General features: G+C 39.4%; 1 protein-coding gene across 3 annotated transcripts in view; it reads right to left on the reverse strand.

The window, feature by feature from the left end:
* Positions 1–16,892, reverse strand: part of FAM49A (family with sequence similarity 49 member A) — a 50,427-nt gene that overhangs the window by 33,270 nt on the left and 265 nt on the right. For all 3 annotated transcript variants that reach the window (XM_017745009.1, XM_017745011.1, XM_017745013.1), the window contains exons 2-3: positions 5,988–6,038; positions 4,123–4,191 (exon numbers count right to left, since the gene is read on the reverse strand). The gene's annotated coding sequence lies outside the window, so the exon portion shown is untranslated. The remainder of the gene's footprint in view (positions 1–4,122; positions 4,192–5,987; positions 6,039–16,892) is intronic.

Raw genomic sequence — 16,892 nt, forward strand, 5'->3', positions numbered from 1 at the left:
AACATAGTCCTTTTCCCCTACATCCGCCTACGACAAACATTTGCTGCAAGTCAGCGACTCCAAAACCAAATTGTTTACAATTAACTCAAAAAGCCATTAAAAAATTGTTTCTTTGTTCCAGTTGGAAAGAGAGACAGCCAGATGTGTGGCTTGTTGATCCTGCTCTTTTCTGACCTCTGAGTGTAGGAAGAACTGCAGCTGAGGAAGGAAGTCAGCAAGTTGTGCTAATGAAGGTGAACATTGCAAAAAAAGGGCTTACAATCTTTTTCATGGAAGAAAAATATATGTGAAAGAGGTTTTTTTATTAAAAAAGAGATAACAAAAGGCCTTATTTTTTCCTATTGGTGAAAAATTAGAGCCTTTGTTTCAGAAGAAGTGACTGAGTTTCTCTTTTGCTACTTTTGAAAAATTTTACCCTTAATTTCAAAAACTTCATTAAGTTTGAGGTGTCTGTAAATAAGCAGACATCTCATCATTAACACCTGCTGGAAAACCATCCTTCTTTGAAGACATAAAACTCAGGAAAAGCATTTTAATTTTAGGCTCTGAGTCACAGTCTAGCACTACAGACCAAAATCTGGCATAAAGCTGAATTCCAGATTGAGAGTGTACCCAGTTCTTGGGAAAACACATCTGGCCAACAATACAAGGCAACCCCAACAATTACCACAGTACTTTTCTTCACAGTTCTCCCTGAAACACATTTATGCATTTTATCTGTAAAATACCTGGCAATGAATTAGACTAGAGGTCTGTGTTGAAAACTTCATTACATGGTACTCCTCATAACCGTACAGAACACGCCCATACAAGATACTATGTGAGATAAAATCAGTCTCAAAAACTGCACAGCAACAGGCGTGGAAAGTTATCATCTTGTTTATGAACTTTTAATTACTTCCTAAAAAAATGTCTGAAATGCATTCTGAACTTCTATGACCACCGTGCTCCTCATTGTATCAAGATAGCCGAGATGTTAGTAAGTTATCATGGCCTAAGGTAAACTAAGGACACATTTGTGTGTGAAGTACAAATTCACTCCAGAGATTCAGCTTTAGATATTAATTCTGGCACTTAAGCATCAATCTTCAAGCAGTTAGTGAAGCCTACTTTAGGCATCCAACTTAATTGTCTGGACTAGGTTAAATGTTTGATCTTGCTCTCCCTGCATTGCTAACTTCATCTTAACAGTTCACACTACTTTTGGTAGAAAATGATGCCTAATTCTTGTCAAGCAGTTACTATTTTAAGAACATACTTACCATGTGAAGACCTGAATATAATCATCATAGTTTGTCTTCCAACTGTCTGTTATGATATTATTTAACTAAGAAACTTTCCAATGTATTCTTAGAAAACAGGAAACTGAAAATGAAAACTAGTTTACTCGCTTCCCACCCGATGTGCTGCTGCTCCCAAGGTCATTTAAAAAAGCAAGAGTAATAGATCACCATATACATGTATATACAAAACACTTCTGAAAACAGTTATACAATTATTTAATCTGATAAGAACATTCAAACTCTGGAGAATTAAAGCAATAATACATGTCACACCTTTCAAAAGTTGTAAGGGATATTGGCCATTTAAAAATAGTGTACGAGGTTCAGTCTTCCTCTTTGCACTGACAGAAATTAAAACCTTATCATGTAAAATTCCCAGCACAGCTCAAACAGCTCACAGCTAAGAGCACAAAATATTGCTTCTGCTGCATTAGTATTTAAAATTTATTACTGGCTTGTCACTTTTATATTAAGATTTGATTTTCAGAACCTTTCCTTTTACAAAAAAAAATCTTCATATGCTTCTACAGCTTGTATTTTGCCAGTCTGAAAAAAACCCAATATTTAAGATCAGTGAAGTCATATTTAAGGGTTTCATTTTGAAAAAAAAAAAAGCCTTAACTGTAAAAGATCTCAAAGAGCAAACAGTGAGGACTTCACAAATATAGCAGGTAAAACAAAATACTAATTTTCTTACCAGGTGTAATTCCTACCAGTTTATTGTTTTCTACCAATGAACTTAATAAAAGTGAACCACACTGCAGTCATATTAACTTTCTATGGAATAAATATGAAATAGCCCATAATTTAACAAATCTCTATTCCCTCATTTCACTCCCTTTTTTTTTCTCCTCATTTCCTGTGTCTTCTGATACACCAAGAGTATTATTCATCACTCCTACCATTTTTCCTTTTATTCTTCCTTTTCATTCTATTTGTACTGCCTCCAAGATCTCCCTTCAACTCATCTCACTCCCCCCCAGTGGAGTAGATAAGTCCATGCTGAGCACTCATTTTTGAGTTTCTCTCCTCTCTGGCCCAGAAGGATCATCCTGGGCCATTAATTTTAGTTGAAGTGCTATTATAAAATTTAATAGGTATGTCATATACATAATTCCTATTTCAAATCCCATATGACTGTAACAAAATAGAAGGTTGGAAGCTCTTTTAATGAAGAAAATAAAACCTAAAAATAAAATAAGCAAAATAGCTTTGCTGCTTATGTATACACTCCTTACAAGTTCACATCAGTCGTTTAAAACAGAGAATAATTTTCTACACTGCAGAAATTGTCAAGCTCTGGCTGCAGCTGTTCATCTTAAGTCTCTCCTGCCACCCTTCCCATCCACTTTGTCCCTTGGACCTGGGTTTGTTCAGCCATCCAGTGAAATGAAACAGGAATATCGCTGTCTGTCAGCTATGCTGGTTCCACATCCTTTGTGACCTTAAAGTGATGAATCTCTACACCTTCCACCTCTGCAGGTGGCTTTATTTCTTTTGAACAAACCTCCACATGACCAGCAAACACCTTTATTTTGACAGACTGCCCTGGGTTCACCTGGGTACTGTGAACCAGCTTCGACAGAAACCCAGTCAGGCTGCTGCCATGTTGGGCTTATTTTCACCTACAACAAATGGAAGTTTTTGCAGGCTTTTGCCCACAGCACCACTTTTTGGATGCCTCTCACAGCAAGCTGAATTAATGACAGCATGCACTGTTACTAAAGCAGGGTTAGCTTAAAGAATCCCTTCCATACCCAGTGGCTTCCATCTCTCTGAGAAACCACTGGATCAAAGCCACCATCTCGCACAGCCTTACTATCCACAATACTTAATATCCACACAACTACTAGTTAAGATACTATTGCCTTTCAGATTTTAGGCTTTGCATGCTGCAAAGCACTCCAGGTCAAATGTCCTGTCTGCTTCACATTTCCCTGGAGTCCAGGAAGGGCTGGCAAACAGCACTGTTTGGGTCACAACCACCAGAACTGATGTCTGTGACTCTCAGCCGTGCAGCCCCAGTGCAGTGCTGGCCACAACTCAGCTGCATGTGAAGTGTGACAGAGATCTCCCTTCTGGTCCCTATAACCTTTGTAGAAAACATGCGAAGCCAGACTGGCATTTCACTAAGAAGAAGGTAATCTTCAGTGACAAATTTTCTCTTAATTACATCTACAGATCAAAACTTTCTAGTTCATCTCTATCCCCATCTGCTTTCTCCCCAGCTATTAAAGTCTGCAGCTGTTCACAACCCCTTCACAGTCTTCCTCATGTATCAAACCTTTTCTTGGAGCAGAGAGAAATAAGGAGTTCAAAGCCAATAAAACAATTTGTTGCTGCAGGTACTGGCACTGATTCCCTTGCACTGACACCAGTACTTGTGTGAATCTGCAGTGAGCTGATGCAGAGGTCTAAACTGACAGAAAAGTAATCCTCTGGGAAGCCTTTGCAATCCCACAGATTTTCAGCAGCAAATTCCCTAAACCAGCATATCCTGCTGAGTGAAGGTGTTGATGCAAGAGAAGGGGCAGACAGCACTCACCTACCCCTCTAGATGACAATGAGCTAATAGAACAACTATACACCTGATCACAAAATTCAGTCCTGTACGTATACTGACCATACAAGAGTGGCTGTTGTGGTTTCTCTCAGGGAACATAGAAATTTAGGACAAATGAACTATTAGTACTTAAAATCTCAAATAACATTGCACTAATTCAACAAATACATAAGCATTGCACAAAGCAAAGTCCAGCATATTGCCCTCTTTAGCTTTCCCACAATTCAGGTATAAAAGGAAGGGGGTGCTTAACACAAACACTCAGTTATGTCTTACCTAGAAATACAGTGGTTCCAATTCACATTCAAAAATCCAAAGAGGTGATGCTAAACATTCAACGTCCGTCTGTCATGAAAAACATTCAAGATTACACTTGGGATCACTTTGCTCTTCCCTATCTCAATTTTGCAATGCAACTTTCTAGCTTAAAAAAGAAATTTCCATGAGAAATGGAAATTATTCTATTCAAAGTGAAATTTGTAACATCCAAAAATTTTTGTAGTAATACCATTAAAAATGAAGCTGGGCTGAAATGATCGGGTATTCAAACTAGATTTTATTCCATATAATTCTGCTGAACAGATTCAATTTAAGTTGGATTTTAGAATAAGCTGTTGCTAAGACTGGTACAGCCAAAGGAAAATAATGTGCACTGGTAATGGTATGCATTATATTAAGAATTAAAAGATATAATAATGAAATCATGGAAATAGGAATTCATTTCCAAAACATTTAGCAATTTAGTATAAAGGTTATATTTATGTAAAACAATATTTATATTGAAAAAAGTCCAGTTAAAGCAGTTCTAAATTCAGAAATTAATTTTCCAATCTTTTGAAACTACTGAAATAAAGAATGTAATTTAAATGCCCAATAGTGGTCATTTCATTTTGCAAGTATTGAGGCGGGGGAGGCCACTAGAAAAACAAGGGGACCGGCTCCTTCATAAGGTTCTATAGGACAGCTATTTTAATGTTACTTTTTCAACTCTCTAAATAAAATAACTTAAGAGAAGTGCAAGCTTGCTCCCAAAATAATAGTGAAGGTAACAAGGAAAATAAATTCCCCACAGAAAAGCTTGGAAGTGAACTTCTGTTTTGACCATAACCTCAATAATGTTAATGTAACTGCACAAACACTCTTCCCAAATATTCAGTTTCACTGTCCTCACGATCTCAGAGGTCAAGCTATCCGGTTCATAAATCAGCTTAATTCAGCTTAATTAAGTTTTGGCTTTGAAAAACACATGGTTGTGTTTCTGAAGCTATATTTATAAACATGTGACTAAAAACTGGGTTTAATCTAATTATGGATTTTTATTCATTTAATTTCCAAATAGTAACCTTGACTGCGGCTTAGAGAGGAATTACTTTTTGAAACTCAGGGGTGGTGCCGGGCAGATTCGTTTTTTTCCTAAAAAGATGTTCCTTACTGCAAATTGTAACAATTCATTATAAAAGATGATTAAATTATATCAAAATGTAACACTAATTTCCCAGTAGAACACCCACACAGGGAACTAATTAGCAATAGCTCCTCTGTGTAAACAAATCTTTGTACCAATTAGTAGCCAGTCAAGTCAGGAAACTCCCTTTCTCTAGGGGAAAAACATTTTTTTTTTAGCATTGCTTTACTTTGCTGCTGGCTGCAAATTCTCTCCAGTTCTGTAGCAATGCATGGTATTTACAACTTATATTTCAGAGAGTTTGATGGGAACTTGGTCAAGATTTGGAAAAAAAAAATGGCAGTAGGAGACCCATAAAAATTACAGAACCAGGACTTCAAAAGGGATGTGAACAAATTCTGCTCTCTGCCTAAGCCAATTCTGTCCCAAGGGTTTACCCAGACCAGAACAATAACAGTGAAATGACTCAAAACAAACAGTGGAGTAAATGAAAAAAGTACATGGGAAGAATTATTCTCAATTGTTGTTCTATAATGAGAAAAGCAAACAAATAAAAACCTCAAGGCGAGAATATTATGCCCAGATAGCATTCTGAAAGCATCAGTGAGGTGCAAGAGTAAAACTGCATAAAGGATGGTATTCAAGGGGGGCTGAGAGTTCATTTATCATTGATGATGTTCAAATCTGCTCAACAGCTGTTCTGTGCAAGCCTGAAAGTACTAGAGTTGACTCTTACCTTGTTGAGGATGATCCAGAGCCTTCCCAATACTTAGACAGAGGCTGCAATCTGTGAATTTTAAAATTTATTTAAAAGGATTGTTATCAATGAAACAGTTTTAATTACTGAGTAAAAATCAGAAAAGTTACTTAAATGCCTTCAATAGAGAATAACTTCCCTTTTTTCAAAAGCAAAGAGCACTCTGCAAGGTGTCTTCTACCGTGCATTACTCCCAGAGCCAAAGGTCAATTAATCTCATACTGCCACACACCAGGGTAGTGAACTACTGTTGCAGGAACACCTCAGGACAGGGAAAGGACTGGCAGCACCTCACAGAACCCAGAAACCCACCCTTTCCCATAGAGAAGTGATGTAGTAAGAGACAACTTCTGACCCTCCAGTGCAAAAACCAGCTCTAAATACCATTGTTTTGTCCCCTTACCTTTTGACCCAACAACAACAAAAATGACAGGTCTGAAAGACTCTCTAATTCCAGCATTGATTACATTTATATAGAAAAACTAAATTTTGGAAATAAAAACCCATCAACTATCAAGGAGAACCTCCTTTTCAGCTGAATTATAAAATTACAAAACTTTTGCAACTTACACAGAATAGCTATCCCTCAGCACAACTTAAGTAGTAACTAGGACTGAATTAGCTTTTTAATCAAATACACACAACATTCTGGAAGTCTGCTTTTTAATCTTTTAAAAAAATTATCTCAGATATCTAAATTTCTTTCAATATAAAACAAAATGAAACACAAAATCAAACGGGATGTAAAAACAATGTCAGTGTAATTCACGGGGTTAATGTGATTAGCAGGTATGAAAGGGGCATTAAAAAGAAGACTACGAACAGATGCCAGGAAGCATTTCTTGTTCGTGAGCAATAACTGCACGGAATGGGCTGCAAGGCAAGTTCACTGAGGTATCACATTTGGATTGAGATGCCATCGAGTGGGAAAGCCGATGCCATGGAAGGGAAGGAGGATAAACTACTCTGAAAAGTTTAGAGTTTCCAGTTTCATATCTTTAAAATATTCCTTTTAAAGTGGAGATAAACATCCCAAGATTGGTATCAAGAGTTTTCCATAGGAAAGCTGAGGGGAATGAAGAGGAACAACAATTTAATGAGTTTAGAAAATAACTAAATATCAAGATACTCCTTACAACACTGTTACATAACCACAGGGTGAAGAAACATATTTATGAGCAACTGCTCCTGTCCTTGGGAGAATTTGTGAGTCAGAAAGAAAGTAAAGTGATCATTTCTTAAACACCAGCCTGATAAAAATGGACTGAAATAAATAAGGCACTCTTTTCTACTTTAGTAGAAACCTTAATGCCGCTTTAAGGGAAGGATGTTAAGAAGGAGGCATCACATATTAACACAGAAGAGAAAATTCTCTTTTACTACTTTGGCAAGATCCAGCAAGTCAATTTATCCATAGTTAAAATGCATTTATACAATGAAACATGGGAGTCAGTTCAGTTCCCTCAGTGTAGTAGTCTGGGGGACCTGCTGGGAGTAAAGCTTATTATCCACCTAGGGATTTGAGCAGTCGTAGTTCACAACCAATTTGACTTAAGGAAAAACACAGCTGCTATTTTGAAAGTTTCCTGCTGTGTAAGAAATAATTAAGGCTGTACAATCAGTATTCAAGTAAGCATAAATAGCAAAGATGTTAAATTAATTCTATTTGGAAATAAAGAGTTAAGTGAAGCTGCATTACAGAACAGAATACATAATGTTGTAGTTCAAAGGCAAAAGAGAAGAGTTAAATGAGATGAAGTGTGCATCAGAGGTCAAACTCTCAATCCTAAATATGCAACCACAACATTATTTCATGTTTTAAAGTCCTTTACTCAAGAAGTAGAAAGTAAAAGTTCCAAAATGAAGCAATGAATTCTATTCTGATTTAAAATACAAAAAAGGAGCAGCAGCTGAACACACTTATCTATGTATAAACTGAAAAAGCACAGAATCCTTAAAACTTCTACTACCAAGCCAGTACTATTTAAATATTACGCAGAAAAAAGCGAGAGATGTCAATGGCAATATAGGTAATTCAGGGCAGCTCATCCTTAGAGCATCCTGACCTGCACTTCCAATTCTCTCCCCACACAACCCTCAAAGCACAAACTGCACCAGGAATTCCCAGCCCAGGGATGGCACTCAGCCTTGTCACTGTCAGTGTGGGGACTGGGAGCTCAGTTTCTGATTGCTGGACCACTTCCAGGTGGAGAAATACATGACAAGGTTACCAAGAAGCCTATGCCATCCCAGCAGCTATTCCTCGTGTCCTGCAGAAGCGAGGTGGTGAGACAGATGGCTGTGCTCTACTGACTAGAGTCAACCCTTGAGCTGTCTGTTGGACCAGACACTGTTAAGTCATTAGGATGCTAATAGCTTTAACACTGCTTAAAGTAAAAAACACCCACACACAAAACTTCACACCCTACAGTTTTTGCTAAATATAAGGTTAGACTTGCACCTCCCTGACAGGAGGCAAACAGACAATTAGAAGAAGAGGGCTGAGACATCTGCTTAAGACAGGGATTCCCCAGGGAAAAGCTAAGGATCATGCCAACTCAGGTTTGCACTAGCATGTTGCTACTGCTCCTTTAGCTAACAGAAGGCAAAGCTTAGGCCAGGGATAAATTTTACTCTACTGCCAGGATATACATCCTCTGGTTGAGGATGTTGTAGATGCCATCTGCTTAACATTCAGTTTATTCATTTTGATTTAAAATGCCAGGCCATAATTCTTCAAATATATTCTTTTTTTTTTTAAACAAGTGCTTTCAAAATGGCTGATTATATTTGTGTATTCCCTGGGGCTTGTCTTATTAAAAAAATATGAAACTCAATTATTCTATGATTTTAAGTTGCTCTGGCTTATTTTTCCTGCTTTCCAGACAGCTTCTCACTTCCAGGCTTGAAAGAATTTTTCTTCTACCTTCCTAAGCACACAGTGACAATGCTGCCACTGCCTTCCCAAAGAAGCTGCTGAATCCCAGCTTCCTGGAAAGCAGGATCTGTGGCCACATATATGTCAAAAAATAAAACAGACCAGGGCACACAGCCATGTTCTGGGCTTGGAACCAGCAAACATGTCACAGCTTGAAGCTGGACAACTAAAATCCTACTCCTCCATACAGCCTGGCCAGATCCAAACAGCCTTTTGGAAATGGTCCATAGTGTCTCCTAACCCCAGAACTATGCTTGGGCATTATCTGGGAGAGTGTTAGTTGGCATAGAACAAAACTGTGTCATGAGAAGTACTAAAAATGTAACAGTAGAGTTGCATGCCATATCCACTCCTCATTTAGTTCCTACTATGAACGTGCATCACAAATACAGTACCCAGTTATTTCTGGAGAACATAATTTTTAGAAGTTAATTCCATAACCAGCCAAATGCATTTCAGAATTAACAAGTCACCCTCCCCTAGGTGGTTGTTGCTTTCAGATCAGGGGAACAGAAACACATAAACATAAGAGCTGAGCATTTGTGTTTCCACAGGTGTCATAGGCAACACAAGTGAAAATTTGCACTCTCTAGGTTTTGGAGCTTTTTAATGTGTTCAGATGGACTGAACATGAGCATCTGATTTCTTAATTTCGGCAAGCCTGGATTGCTGCCAGTAGAACATTGGCCCTGACTGTCAGTTGGTATGAAGTGGGCATAGCTCTATCAACTGCATCCCAATGCACAGCTGAGACTCTGCTTCTCCAAGCTTCACCCACATTGTGGTGATAGGCGAGGAAGAAATTCATCTTACAAGATCAATGCTTACAAGCATTTTAAGAACAAATCTTTTTTTTCGATAATTCACAAAGTTATGTATGTCTTCACAAATTTGTTTCTTTTGTCGAAGTCAGAAATCAAATTAATTACTTAAAAAAACTTCATGCAAACCTGAATTGTAAGCACTTGCCCTTATTTTTCTCAAAAAGGAACACAATCAAGAAGTTCTTGTAAACACCAGAGAGGCACATAAAACCTTCCAAAGGAAAACACAACTAATGTGGTGCAAATCTGGATGTAAATATTGTACTTGGCCAGAATTACTGTGTGTAAAACTTTGTATAGATGTGATTATGCAGTGTCATAGGGGACTGAAAAATCATCCTGACAGTACAAAAACATACAACCCTTTCACAACTGCTGACCTACAGATCATCATCTTCAGTGCCAACTCCTTACCTTGGAGTCTTAAGTGCAATGGTATTGTATTTCGGGTTTCCATGGCAAGGTTTTGGTAGTGGGGAGGGCAGTGAGGGGGAACAGGACAGAATGACACAACTCGCCACTGGCTAAGGACAAGCCCATCAGTGATGGTGGCAGCACCTCTGGGATAACTGAGTTAAGAAGGGGGGAAAAAAAACTGCTGCAGAACAGCAGCCAAAGAGAGAAGTGAGAGCATGAAAGCAACAGCCCTGCAGACCCAAGGTGAGTGCCAGAGGGGCAGGAGGTGCTCCAGGCACTGGAGCAGAGATCCATCAGCAGCCCCTGGTGCAGCCCACGGTGAGGCAGCTGTGCCCCTGCAGCCCATGGAGGCACACGGCAGAGCAGAGATCCACCTGCAGCCCATGGAGAACCCCACCCCCGAGCTGGTGGATGTCTGAAGGAGACTGTGACTCTGTGGGAAGCCCCTGCTGGAGCAGGCTCCTGGCAGGACCTGTAGCCCTGTGGAGAGAGGAGCCCACACTGCAGCAAGCTGTTCCTGAAGGACTGCATCTTGAGGGAGGGATCACATTGGAGCATTTCATGAACTGCAGGCCATGGGAAGCACTCATGTTAGGAAAGTTCATGAAGGACTGTCTCCTGTGCGAGGGACCCCATGCTGGAGAAGAAGAGGAATGTGAGGAGGAAGGAGTGGCAGAGGTGGGCTGAACTGACTGCAACCTACATTATCTGTCCCCCTGTGTTGCTTGAGGGAAAGAAGTAGAGAATTTGACAGTGAAGTTGAGTACAGGAAGAAGAGTAGGGTGGGGAGAAGGTGTTTTAAGATTTGGATTTATTTCTCATTATCCTACTCTGATATGATTGGTAGTAAGTTAAACTAATTTCCCCAAGTGAAGTCTGTTTTGCCCATGACAGTCACTGATGAGGGATCTCTCTCTGCCCTTATCTCAGCCCACAAGCTTTTCATTATGTTTTCTCTTCCCTGCCCACCTGAGGAGGGCAGTGACAGGGCAGCTTTGGTGGGCACCTGCCATCCAACCAGGGTCAACCCACCTCAGTATTGACAAAACTGCTTATTACTCTGTAAAACCTTGAGCACCCATTTATAACTGTTGGGATAGCAGCTGCCAATCTGGTCCAGTGGGTCCATCTAATAATCCACCTAATAACCATCTGCTCCAACCTAATAGTCCCAGATGAACTCCTACACTCTGATTTACCAGTGAATACTTTAATTGTAGTGTCTTGAACTACAGGTACAATTTCAGTCTTCCAAAGAGATGAAAAGATGACAAATGTATCTCAACAGTGACATCAACACAACTAAAGACCATTACTCCAATAAACCATAAAACCATCAGATGTTTCAAGAAAAACAACCAAAAGTCTAAAACACAACAAAAACCCACCCACATATGTGAAGTAAAAAATTTATTAAATCCCAGTGATGATAACACTGCAGGCATGAGACAGACATCTGTTTTTCAAAGATCTTGGCCTACACCCTAGTTCTGATGTAAAAAATCCCCAAAAACAACAGCTAGAGAGAAAAAAAGAAAAAATTACTTTAGATCCATAATTAGTATGGTCCTTTTGCTCTGTTCCCAGGATACCTACTAGAAAACGGTGATGCTAGGAAATATAGGAAATGACTGTTCATTACTAAGATCTTAATTTTCTCCAGCTCCCTTTGGACTCCTTGACAAAATGCTTCAATTCATATGAAAGTACATGTTTGGGTTGAAGATCTCCATTTTTCATAGTTGTCAAAGAAAAAAGTCTGGTTTGCACAGACACATCTATTTTGCTGTGATTTCTAAAACATCTTGTGTTGGAGTGAGCAAGAAGAGAGACATCTGATTTATATGCCCCCATGTCAAATCGCTTCACAGCATCAGTAAATAAAGGGAACGTGCAAGGCTGACTAAATCCAAGCTGATCAATACTGTGAAATATTGACTCAGAGATGGCTTTGAACACACACACACACAGGACTTTAGCTGGCAGCATGGTTGGACTTGACCATCCTGGTGCTTGCTCTGCACTCTGATGTAGAATCAGGAGCCCATCAAACACCACCTAGTGACCCATGCCAGAAACTGGGTGGAACTCTTTAAAGTTGCTAATTGCCTAAAACTGTAACCCTCGTCAGTGAGAGGGCTATGCTTTTTGTCAGAATATGTCAAAGGAACTCTTGCTTTATTGTACACTGAGAGTCACTGTGAGACTGCAGAATAAGAGAGCTCAAACGTTTTGTGAAAAGGCACAGAGGTGTCCAGATTTGATCTCTGAGCAAGTCTTCAGAGTATCACCCAATTAGCCTGTTTTCTGGAAAAACTGGAGATGAAGATTTTAACAGTGCAAAATTAAGCAATGAATTCAGGCATGCCTACCTACAGTCACTGGCATGAGATGGGAGAATACCACATACAGTCATTCCTTAACAACCAGCAGGAAAGTGTCTGCAGGTTTGAAGGATAGCCTAATCCCTAAGAACTGAAGTTATCTCCTTTCCAAACTCATTTATATCCCTTCCCTTCAGAATCTCTCATCCATGCAGAAAAAAAAAAAAAAGAAAAAAAAAGTTATTATAAGAATGAAATGTTTGATTTCAATGTCACTTAAAGGAAATACTACCACATACTTTGCTCGTAATACCACATTAAACACAGAGAGCTGAATGTTTTGTACCATGTACAAAAACAAAGCTACCTGAATAATTTCCCCCCCTCGTGCCCCCCTCCCTCTGGCCCCAACCTCATCTTGTGATTCTCTCTAAAGCGAGTCATATGGCAGCACTTTTCTCCTTTTATGGGCAAAAAAAAAAGGAGAAAGGAAGTCAGCAGCTGAGCAGGACTGCACTGCCACATGAATTAAGCAGCCCAGAGTTGTGCTGCTCCTCTTGCATCCCTACCTCAGTGCTTTATGGATAGGTACTCTCAGAGAGGGACACTATGAATCAGCTTCCACTTAATGCATATATAATTACATGTCACTGAGTGTTTCACGCTGAACCCGTCACCACAGCATGCATTAGAAACCAAAGGATAGAAGGCATGTAATATATTTGCATTTGCTTATCTACCATCTCCTTCCTTTGTCTGAATCTCCTGTAAATAGCAGGAAAACCTCTTCTTTGGGAAACAGCTGTAGTGATAGTATGACACTGAGCAGCAATAAAATTATAGTACTTTCTGCTGCAAGAATTTACATGTGTCCCACACTGCCCCAGTGACTACCACCCACATCCACCTCGATCCTTTTTCTCAGCAGCTCTACAAGATGGAAGCTGGGAAAGTTATTAGTAATCCAGTTTAGCAAATTTGTCGCTTTTTTTAAGAGAGAGAACTGTGGAAATTTCATTAGCTTAATGTTAGGGAAAGGTAACATACAAAATTCCCTATGTATCAAGAATAAAAGCCTTATTGTTATTTTATCAATGGAAAGAAAGGAATCATTGTTTCTGCCTCAATAACTGATACTAAACAATATGAGGACTCACATCCATAAACAGCTATAGTATTGAGAAATTATAAAGAAACACACCTCCTCTCCATGCACAGGTGATGGGATCAAGAATTTGTAAGTACTCTCATGTCCCACCCAAGCATAGGCAGCAGCATCCATCAGCCAGAGCACCACAGTGTGCACATGGCCACAGGCAGGACACCTGCTGTGAGTCTGGGAACACACCTGTCAGCCTTACAGGTATCATCCCTGAGTCAGAGCCACCCTGCTTTCCTCCAGCTCTTTATGGGCCCTCATTCTGAGTTTTATTTGACTATTACAACTTAATTTGACTACTAGAACTTAAACTTTGACTACTTTGTTTGGAAATGATGCTGAAAACAACTGAATTCAATTACATGAGCTATGTTTGCTGGGTCACAGCCCACACTTCAAAGTTAAAATGTAGATAAGCATTTCCAGGGTCAGAGGCCCTGTCCTCAAAACTTTTTTTTTTTTTTTTTTGGTTTTTTTTAGGAAGGAAGCAGTCTCCCTGGTTATCAGATTGTTATCAGGTCAGATCAGATGGCCAAAACAGCAGAGTTCAGTAAGGAGTTTAAAATTATCCCATCATTTTTTGAAGTCTAGCATTGCTATTACACAAAACATGGAACTTGTTAAATATATGTATATAAGCATATTTCTTACTGTTAAAGATTAACCATATACTCCTTAGAAGATTTGAAGTGTTACCACAGTTTATTTAATTCCCTATTGAAAATGTTGTTTCTTTATAAACATGGACTATTTCTTTTAAAAGTAGTATTTTAAACCTGTAGGTGTCCCTTTGCCTTATGAATAACTTAGAAGACGCTGAATAACAGCAACCGCCAAAGTACAAACACTTTATTACAATTGTGGTGACTCAGACTGTCAGGATTTGGCAGCCCACAGTGCTCCTCAGCAGCAGAACAAAAGGGGATTTTTTTTGGCAGTTTTACTTTTAGTTCAGTAAAGGACAACATGATACTGTCTGTGCCTTAATGAATCAAAACCTCTGTAAAACAAAGGCGTAAGTATTCAGACCCCAATCATTTTCTGTCTCACAGTATAAAAACGGACAAACATATTACCTGTACGTGTAGGACCTCTAATATGTGTGCTCTGTCCTTGTCTTTCAGGGAAAAAAATAAAATTAATAAAAGCAGTAAGATTATCTAGTTATGGAAATACACATCAGTTCTACAGGCAACACAGTCCCAAAATACTTCAAGATCAGGAAATATTTTCTGTTTTCCTGTCGAATACAAGAGATGCTGATGTAAAAAATTCTAAACGGATTTCACCTTCACTAACTAAAAACATGAACCCCATAGACCTAAGCATTGCACTATAGTAACACAATCTCTTGTATTCAGAGCATAAAACACATTTTGAGGGAGACTCATTTCCCAACACCCCCATCACAATCTCATCTGGAACAGCAAAACTGTCCCCGCAGTAATTGGTGTTACAGAGCCCTGCTGCAGCACAGCCTTGTGAGAGGGTGAGGGAAGTGTTCCAGTCAGTCCTACAGGGCTTTTATGAGTTAATAATAAAAACATAGGGAAAATGGTTACAAAATATCAGAACCCATTTCCTCTGCCACCATCAATTATTAGGGAGAGGACTTATTCCCAGAAGCTTCTAAAGATGCCAATATCCATCATGAAATCTGTATCTGAAGAAGTCGCCAACTGCCTACAGATGATCCTTGAAGCAAAACACTGCAATTACAGAGCAATACAGCACAGGGAGTCAGACCGTGTGTATGTGGGTGGGACAAAGTGTAACAGACAAAATTAGACTGTTCCTGGAAATACAACATAACAAATTTAACAGTCTAGCCTTCTCAAATATGAAGAGATCTCACAACTCTGAGAAATGTTATAGAATTTTCCCCTTGCCATTGTTTCCCTCCCCAGTTTCCACAGCATTATAGCAATCCCCTCTGAAAAATTAGGACCAACAGATCACCCACACCAAATAAATACTACTGTATGTCTCCTATGGAGGCTATTTAAACACAATTCTGGAACCAATTTACTGGAGATAGAATCATACGGATCAGTTATCAGAGAAAATTTTCCTTCTTCCTCAGTCAGTTCTGCTCTGTAAGTGGCACTACCACTCAGCATTTCGATACCAGCTAAAATCAGTAATGAATTTTTGCCCCACAGCTCCACACCATTATTAACATGCACGAGAGAAACCAGAAGATGAACTTTCTCCCCTCTTCCCAGAAAGCCATTAACTGAAGCTAACCTTCCAGATTTTATCTGGGGCAGCTGCAAAATGAAAATTATAATTATCAAGCTAGACATTAAAAACACAAAAAGCAGGTTTGCTTTGAAATATCTTTGAAAAACATTAAAATAACCCCTCCCTCCCACTTCTCAGTATAACCACATTCAGCTTAAGCAACAATAGTCTTAGGACTCTACTGGGCTCAGTTCAGCTGCAGAGGCAAATAGTACTGAGCTGTTTTAAAATATCCCAGTAGGTACTCCAGGATGTGGGCCTATGCAGGACATGGGTTTTCCAGCCTCCTTGCATCTGCTAACCAAGTATAGATGCAACAGACGTTGCAAAGCATCCCATCAAAGAAAAAACATTTACACTGGACAACTGAATCAAACCAGACTCAAATTGTGTCCTAAACCCAAAAGACCTTCTCTGGAAGTCCTTAGTCTTGCTGAATTCTGGCCTTCATCCCTTCAAAATCTATACTCATCATAGATTTACTAATCCATATGAGTCTAGAAGCCCAAATTGGACTCACAGGAGAATTTTGAGCATGGCTGCAACATATTTGGGTATATAAGGGAAAGTAAGATAACTCGGAGAGCAAGCAGGAAGCCATCTAACCTAACAGGTAAGAAAGTTGTGAAGGTTGTACCTTAAACTGATGTCACCTATTCCTGGAAGCTGAAGAGGTACCTATGTTATTAAAAAGGGTTGTAAAACCCTCAGGCCTCTCTAGAAGCAAGATACAAAGTCATTCCTTTCACAAGCTCCCAAGGAAAGGAGTCATGCAATTTTGAAGTTTCGGATGAGAGGGCAGGAGCATGCCCTTAAGCACCACCGAGCTATCTAAAAGCATCAGGAAAGCAACCACAGAGGAAGTAGAAGTGGGTGGTAGGCTCTTTTCAGGTTGAGAGACTGGCTCCCAACCACATCTCTGCACACCAGGGTAGTGCCCTAAACCACAGGCTATTGTCTGTCCTAAGACTATTCCTG

This window comes from Corvus brachyrhynchos, unplaced genomic scaffold (genome assembly GCF_000691975.1).
Source record: "Corvus brachyrhynchos isolate BGI_N302 unplaced genomic scaffold, ASM69197v1 scaffold116, whole genome shotgun sequence".
Lineage (NCBI taxonomy): Eukaryota > Metazoa > Chordata > Aves > Passeriformes > Corvidae > Corvus > Corvus brachyrhynchos.